The following is a 9,072-nucleotide window of genomic DNA, read 5'->3' on the forward strand; positions in this document are numbered from 1 at the left end:
GGATTATGATGGTAATAAGCAGTAAACCAAAACAAAGTCATCCCCTGATCCCTCATTCTCTCTCTCCCTCTGTCTCTGTCTGTGTCGACCTCTCTCAGCCCTAAATCCTCTAACACGCTCTTTCAGTCCTTCCCTCCCTCTCCCTGCTTCACACTCACCACATATTGACAGGGCCCATTTTTTCACTGTGCCTGAGCTACAATTTAAAACTCATTTCTCATTATTTGCGGTGAATCCTTACACATACAATTTCTAATCTGTCGAGGCCATGATGGCTGCTGGCAGAAGCAGAGACTCTTTATGCAGATGCCCGGCTGTACACCTATACGCAATGTCAACTCTTGCACACCCGACTGGCCTTATTTTATTACAGGCGTCAGCAAATCTGCATGCCGTCAACTGTGAACCTTTGTGCTAATGTCTTTTTTTCCCCCTACTTTAGCTGGGCTTGCGGTGCACAGACTGAATACATTTTTGCATTCCAGTGATAACATGCAAGTGCAGATCAGAAACTATTTCCAGCTCACAAGCTTCAAGAGATACCGTCATTTGACAGACCTGTGATGTAAAATGCACAGGCTGGAGACATAAAAGATAAGGAGGAGGATGAGCTTGGGTAGCTGAGTTGGGAGACAAGTTTACAAACCTCTAATTTGGCCTCTTTAATGAAAGGTTGTCAGGACTTCACTATGTCCCAAAGTGGCTCCCCTCCCACTTTTACACACATCTTTGATAAATACTGGAAGGTTATATGTGTGCGTTTGTTTGTGTGGATGCCCGTGTGCAAGAGGAAGGGGGCTAAGGGACAGAAGAAGCCATTATTATGCCTCCAACAACAGCAGTTGGCAGCGGAGAAAAGAGAAGAAAAGAAGAGAGAAGATTGTGTGTGGAATTGTCCAAGTGTGGCAGTAGTGGTCCTCAGTCACTTTATCAGTGCCATAGCAGAGCGTTTTCCTCCCATCTATCTGCGACCAGCGACTACTTTTCCGCCCTCTCAGAGCAGGAAAAACACTCGGTCTCTCACCATGGATGGCTCAACACAATCAGCAACCCCCCCACCCCCCACCTACCCTGTTCACGCTCTCTCTTCACTCAACATCACTCTTTGTCTAAATGCTTTTTTTTTTGCTTTTTTTTTCCATAGCTCAATCCCATCATATTTGTAGAAGTGCAGAGTACTGAAAAATTGCTACACTTCACCTCCTCTGCACATTCTATTTCTAACTGTTCACTTAACACCAGGGTTGGGTGTAAATACCACACCGTGTCTACTTACTTAAAGGATTTCTTAGAGAAGGCTGTGAGTGTGTACGCACAATGTGTGAATTTATCTGAAATGCAGTTAAAGCATGTGGGACTTTTGCCCAGGAATTACACTGCATAGATCTGTAAAATGATAATACTGAAATGTAGAACCTATAACTGACAATGTCTATGCTGTCTGATGCCTGTGATTTCTGCCTGTAAATATTATCAAACAAACCAGGTAGTATGTCATATTCATTATATTAGTTTTAATATTTTTTTTCTAAGTAAAGATCAATTAACTTCACATTATAATGCTTTAACATCTGGTCTTATTAGCACTAGCTAACTTTTTTTTATTTACAATTTTCTCTCTAATTCAGTACTTCTTTTATTAGATCGAGTAATTGATTGTCTTATTTCATATCATTAGTGAATACCTTGTGAATTCAGAAGCACAACACATTGTCACCTCAATTTTTATGCCACAGAGATTAACAACAATGACCAACAACATTAACAAAATGAGCAATTGTTTGTTTATCTGTGGCGATAGAAGCATTAGACAACCTTATGGGAACCGTAATCCTGGATATCTTACTTTGGACTAAAATATCTGAGAAATATTGATCTTCTTATCATAAAGGTTAAAATCAAAGATTTTCTAAATGTAGCTAATCAGTCTAAGTGTTTCTTGGTTTGATGGATGGACAAAACTGTAGATGGACAAAACTGACAAGGCCAAATCTCAACGTTATTAACATTGATTGAGATCTGCAGGATATAATGTATAGTTGAATATACCAATTTGGTCAGTTGAAAAAGAAAAAATAATGCGTGCATTTTCTGCGATTAGTGTGGAAATGGAACTGCATCAAGTGGCAGGTTTGAAAAGGCAGACTTTTTAAAAAGAAAAAAGCAGTGAGATTTCTAAAAATCTGCTCAGCATCAGTTTGTCAATGTTGCCCAAAGCCGCACACTAAAACAAACTATAACAAAGAATGTGATGAGCTCGAGTGGATAATTGATCAGGTTGAAATTACCAATGGATTTCTGCAGAACTTGCGTCTAAAAAAATCTATTGTGCTTCAGGTCATCCATTTGGAATCATAGAGGTATGAAATATAGTGAAATGGGTATAGAACACAGTCTTAATAATATGTTTACACTTCACTCGTCTTTCCATTGATTTCCACTCATAGTGTGCACCACCTGATGAGCGCCACCTCCCTGAAGGACTTCAGTTAGTTTTAGAATCAGCACAAGCATCTTAGAAGAAACGGTGACACAAAAGTTGTTATAAATGATAATTTTATAGATTTATTATCGTATATATGAACTACATAGAAAGATACACAATTTTATTGAATTGTTATTAGATTATCCAGTTGTTTATGACTGCTGTGGAATTACTGTGTGTCTGTGTTCACGGGCATGTTGTGAATTGTACTTTCCTCCGTTAACCGTCATCTTATTTCATCTATGTGCAAGCCAGCGTGTTTGTGCCTGTGTATCTATCTGCCGCACTGTCTGCCTTTTAAAGAGGCTGTGAATGATCTTATTTAGTGTGCACTGATTGCTGCTTTAACCTGGCGGCCACGCTGGCTGCTGCTGCATTAATAATCGTGGGGAGTCAGGAGAGCTGGCGAGGCCCGCACCTTGTTCACCGCTCGCATGCTTGCTATCTCCACGGTACCAAGGAAAGAGCCAGCAAACAGCAGGGGAAGTGTGGCGGAAAATTACAGTCTTCACATGCCAGCCAGTAAGGCTGCTGCTACTGTTTGGTGGGGGCCAGTGCTGTGTGAAGAAGACAGTGGAATCGTGAGGATGTTTTAGTGTATTATGCCTGTGTGGGATAGAGGGATGTTGTGTGTCTGTGTGTTCTTCTACTTTTCATGTTTGAATTGATGATCGGTTGCCCCATCTTCTTGAAGAGGCTAGTTTGACATAGTTTTTATATTTGAATCAGATTAGTGGGTCTTTGATGTTTTGGGCGAGGTCCAGCCATCATAACCCTCACAGGGTCATCGATCTGTTCATTTGTAAATAGATGTATAATCTTGTTTGTTGGCCAGTGGGTGTCTGTATCCTCATGTGTGATATTTGATGGAGGGGGTCAAAATAAGCAAAGAAAAGTAATGTATGGCAACAAAAGAGTCCACAAAAAGACCTCCTGTGTGTCAGTATTAACTAGATGGGTTGAAACTGCTGCCCTTCTTAAGTGTGGCCAACACTTCCCTCTTTCAGTCCCCTCAACACAACGTTTTGATTGGTTGTGTGAAGATTAAAGCTTTGCACTCACTGCCAGGGAGAACAGTATAATTGATATTTCAGCTCTGGGCAAACTTGCTCTCATAGGCCAGTGGCTGTTTCAGCAGAAAATTAATGTTAGCACAGCTTGGCGGCAGAACGGTCGGCATGTTTCAGGAAATATACTCTGAGTTGGGTCTCTCTGGTCTACTAGTTTTTCTGCTTCAACTCTGTGCATAAAATGAATATCCTGTACTTGGAAAATGGGTGTTGCCTTTGTGTGCAGGCACACAAGAACATTCAAGTGTTTTACAGCAAATAAAGATCTGCACTAATAGTAACACAGTTCAAAAAGGTTGATGCTTTACTAGTTCTGTGGTGCAGGCGATTTTCATAATGACTTTTCACAAGGCACAAATCTTTCTTTTATAGCACAAATCTTTCTTTTATAGCTTTCACTTTTGTCACTTTTGATCTTGTACTGACCGAATGTTTCAGTACGTTTTAAGATGTCAAGTGCACTTCAAAAAAGAATGCAGTGAGAGTCAGACAAGGATTTGATCAGTCCCGCTGCCTCTCTGCAATTTCAAGTTGCTCAACAAAGACGAGCATCTCTTGTCTACTTCATTAGCACATGTGTCATTCAGCCACTCTGAAGAACATAAAAATCGACCTAGCATGAAACAACGCCAGAGTCATCGTTCCGATAGCTCCCTCATGGTGCACTTGTCCTGAATGGGCCATTTAAGTGGACACAGGGGATTAGGCAGATGATGGCAGTGGAAGTCCTCATATTGGTGCAGTGTGACTCGGACCACATTAACACAACATTAGTCTCATTTCCATTCCGACCGCGTGTGCTTTCACACAACACTGGAGAGCATTGGCAAAATCATTGTGACCTGCACACTCCAGCCTTTCATTTCCTGTCGCCATTCAAGCCCTTCCTTATCTCTTTCTTTCTCTTTATGCTCTTTCGTTTTCATTCTTGCCCTTACCCTGCTGTTTCCTTTTTTACTGTCCTTACCCCTGCACACCTCATTCTCTCCCCTCCATCCTCCCTTTCTCTTTCTTCCTCTCTTGTTCCACATCAGCAGCTGGGTGAAGCCTCTTCCCGTCACGCTTGGCCGCACTCCCCTTAATTACCATGTATTCTTCTTTAGCTAATAAAAAACGCTGATGAAACCGATTACATGGCAGCAGAGCTTTGTATAGAGTTGGATTTAGGCACGGATGGAGAGTGAGAGAAGAATAGCAAAGAGAGGGACCCTGAAAGAAGAGAAAAAAAAGAGAAGAGACAGAAGACAAGAGAAAACATCAGACAAAAAGGATTGAGTCAAATAAGAAGAGAAGGATGAGAGGAAAGAAGACAGAAAAGGGAAAAAAGAAATAGAAACGGAGCACGGAAATGGGGAGGGGGTGGGGGGAGGATACGGATGGTATGGCCAGTAACCCGTTTGTTGTCTTTGTTGTTGTTTGGGTCAGAGATGTTTTAGGCCCTGAGGGAACTTCCTCATCTTATCACAGTGAGCAGACGGCTGGCACATCTTTCTCATTACTAGCTTCTCTGTTATAGATTACTCCTGCCTTACTCCTCTCCCCAGCCACAGGCTGTCTGTGTTACCGTCTACAGAGCCACGTTTGCACCAAACGCAGTTTGAACTCCTGAATATAGACTCTGCCATTTAATTTTCCTTTCATGAGAATTAAGACACTCAGTCTATCCATGTAATTGTGGTTTCTACTGCAAGTAACTGTGGCTTGGAGGAGAAATGAATTAAGCTTCTTGCTTGATTGAAAAGACTTCAGGAATAAGATTAGTAGCGTGTTCATGATATGTTCTTTCTCTGTTACTTCATATGGTTTCAAACTCATCTGGATGAAGTACAGCTTTTAATCTTTCAGATTTGATGCTTAAGTGCCAGTGTGTAAAATGTACATTCCAAACAGTTTCAAATTGTGTTGGTTGTACAGCAGCACCTAGGATACCTTGAACTTGCTAAATTTGATATATGATGAAGGTCAAAACTTTTGCATGCTTGAAAGATTGGGTTACAATCATGAAAAATTAGCTGCTACAACAAAGTCTGCTGAATGTTAATCTGAGAGAGATTTTAAGTTTATTACTTTCAAAGCACATTCTATTTAAGTGTCACTTAAATACCCCATGATAAATTATGATATGTTTATCAATGTTTATCATCTTCAGTGTTAAGTTTCAATGTGTTTTTTTTCTTCATAAATGTTAAATATGATGGTTGGGAATTTTGTTGCAAACCTTCGACCACATAACTATCTTGCGCCTCCAAATGATTTCCTAGGAATCTCCCCAGTTAGAACTGTAAGGCTATCTTCACCTCTAAAATGTCATCATATCTAGTTATCTTTCTTTTCTTCTCGAAAACACTTTTCTTTTTACAGGCTAGCTGGAATTGAAGGGGAACTCCGGTATTTTTAAACCTAGACAAGGTTTAAAAATACCGGAGTTCCTCTTTAAATAGACAAATCTAAAGTATCATAATACAGATTATTGATCACAGGAGGGAGAGCTGCAGCCTTCCAGGTCCCTGTGTGTTTGTAAGGATCTGGGTTAGAATGTGGACCAATGATAACAGCCCATTGAACAGTGTTAATATTGGATCAAATCTTAGTTTTTCACCTTTCGATAATTATTTTACTGTTAGGTCAAACCTAAATATTAACATGCATGACTGACAACGATGAAAAATTTTGAAAATTGACAGTTTCGTACTATTACTAGTTATTGCTGGGGATATGCTGCCATAAGTTATTGTTCTAATACGGAATTCTTTAGCAACAAAGAATCAATAAAACATTTCAGTTAGCAACTTAGATCAGTGATGTTGTGTTCTTCACAAACTGACAAATAATTGTGCACAAAAATGTAACTCATGTTATGCAATTTTACCACAAAATGTTATCCTTTTGATACATAATAGTACATTTGTTATTACTTTTAAACATTAATTTAGTTGACATAATTATTTTTATACTTAAGGAAACAGAGATAACACAATGGTAATAGTTTTAAAATTTTACAAAATATCCATTGAAGTTCAGAAATGTTTTCTTATATTATCATAAAGTAGTCGCGTATTATCAGAGGCAAATACAACAGCATCATTATATCGGCCTTGAAAATGAACCATTTGCCACCTTCTTTGCTGCATAATCTGAGTCAACATGTCAGAAAACAAACTAAGACCCTTGTACTCTCTACAAATATTCATATTCTAGTCCCTTAAGCAATAAATAGGGCCACACAAGGACTATTGATGCACACAGATGCTTGACAACACGCTGTGTCATTACTGCTTTGTTGTCCTATTTCACGACCCCTTTTCATTGAATATGGAAGCCCTGTGAGGCATCCTCCACATTTACATGTTAATGTTTCCAATTTGTAAACATAAATTGAAAATGTCAGAAGCTCAATAGCTAAATGGAGATAAGTAAATACATTACTGACGCCAGGCCACTTAAAGTTGGACACCCATTCTCTACAAAAGGCGAAAATTATTTGTGGGGACGAGGGAGAAGAAGACAAAGAGGGATAAGAAAGAGAAAAAGAGGGCAGGGGCACTTTAATTCGCACAGCACGTACTTGCCAAGGGGGTGAGACGATTAGGTTTGTGATGAGAGGCAGCAGTGTGACGGAGAGGGCATGGAGGGTGTCAGGATGAGGAATATGTGAAAGGGAGAAGTATCTCCCTGTGCTTTTAGAATCCCACACAAATATGTGCACATGTACACATTTGTTTGCGTTTTTTTCTTTTTTTTTTTCAACAGAAACACACATTTACATTAACTTATGCATAGTTTTGCCCACATGAGTGCACTAGAAATGTTCACTGTTTATTGTGTTCACTCTGTTTCTTCCAAACACACACAAAGACTTCCCTGACTACACAGTCAGAGTCAGTGCAGTCAGCACCTGGCTCCCCGAGCTGCACTCACATTCATCACTCAGTCGTAGGCCTGACAGAACCCTTTGCCCCATAGGCCATGAATCCACACAAGCACACAAGCATACACACCCCTTTTTACTTTAACATACAAGAGCAGATAAGAGAAGTAGATGAAGGAGGCAAAATCCATCAAGCAGGAAAAGTAGTTTTAAATTTATACTTGTCTGACCCAGGTTTTAGAGGTAAGACTCCCTCAAAAGCTTATAACAAAACTTTAGGAGTTCTCAACAAAAGTGCCAAAATATGTTTTTCTCTCTGAATACCTATATATTTCGAGGTGGTTTTGGAACCACAAGAGCCTCCAACCACAAGAGTGTCCCAATGTCATTAATATATTGAATATTTTAAGAAATTATTTTAAAAACTTACAGTGCAATTTTATGTGAGTTGCTATCCACTACAGTTACTGATATGAGTGGTGGTTGGTGCTTATCTGCCAGAAGAAGAGGGGACAACAAAGTGATTAAATTAAAAGTGCGCAGCAGATAGTGGAAAGTGAGACGTAAATAACATTTTTGTGCATTTAGGAGTCATGCGGTTTCTGGATATACCGTAATTGATTATTTGCTCAAGATGTTTCCATTATACAAATATTCTTCTTTATTTATCTAGGTTTCCTCCAGTTGTTAGGTGTAAGGAGAAAAGGCACAAATGACTTTAGCTATTTTATCCCACAATCAACTTTGGTCATTCAACAGCTCAGAATCTTTTTTTCGCTGAAAATGCAAAATTAAGAAGAGCAAACAACTTTTATTTTTGTTATATTTATTATTAATAAAAATATTCAGATTCAATTGAGGGAATGGGATAACATACAGAACTACTAAAATGGTAAAATATCACAGTGATGTAGCAAACAATATCAGCAGCTGATCTTAAGTTCAGACACTTGTGCAAATTTTCTTTTTTTCTTCTGAGTTCATAAAATTCTCTGATTTATTGTGGAAGTCAGGGACCACTAAAGAAAAATCCATGGGAGTGACACACATGGAGAATTCAAATAAGCAGGGGAAAATTAAAAACAGAAGAATATGGTAATACCTCAATGAAGCACGGCATGACTTTATATCCAAAAGCAATCACCTCAACATGAAAGTCTGATTAACTTACTTTTTGTCATAGTGGGAGAGTTGAGACGAAACAATACAAACATGAAAGCAAAACCATGTGAAATTCATTAATAGATATAGCTGATTTTTTAAAATATGAAAAAGCTTAATAACAGCATTCACTTTTTACAAGGTTAAATAGTGGGGGAGATGGGACTCTACTGGACCAACACAATTGTTCATAGCCACAGGTGAGACACTTAAGTGGATGCTATAAATCCTCTAGTGACAGAGGTCACATCCTCAGGTCTGTGTGTCCAGGATATGCAAGCCTCTTCTGCCTCTGTATCAACCCACCTGCAAAAAATGATGGGCCCAGACTGATGGAGTTTTTTACCAGGTGGCAAAGAAAAAAAAAAGAACTCTGAGGGGCTTTTGAGGCAGAACAAGGGACTGAGGAACATGAGGAAACAATAGAAAGGGAGAGGCAAAGGTACGTGAAGTGGGGAGAAAGCTTGGAAATGGATGATAAGTGGGAA

This window comes from Leuresthes tenuis, unplaced genomic scaffold (genome assembly GCF_036924035.1).
Source record: "Leuresthes tenuis unplaced genomic scaffold, fLeuTen1.0.hap1 SCAF_2, whole genome shotgun sequence".
NCBI lineage: Eukaryota > Metazoa > Chordata > Actinopteri > Atheriniformes > Atherinopsidae > Leuresthes > Leuresthes tenuis.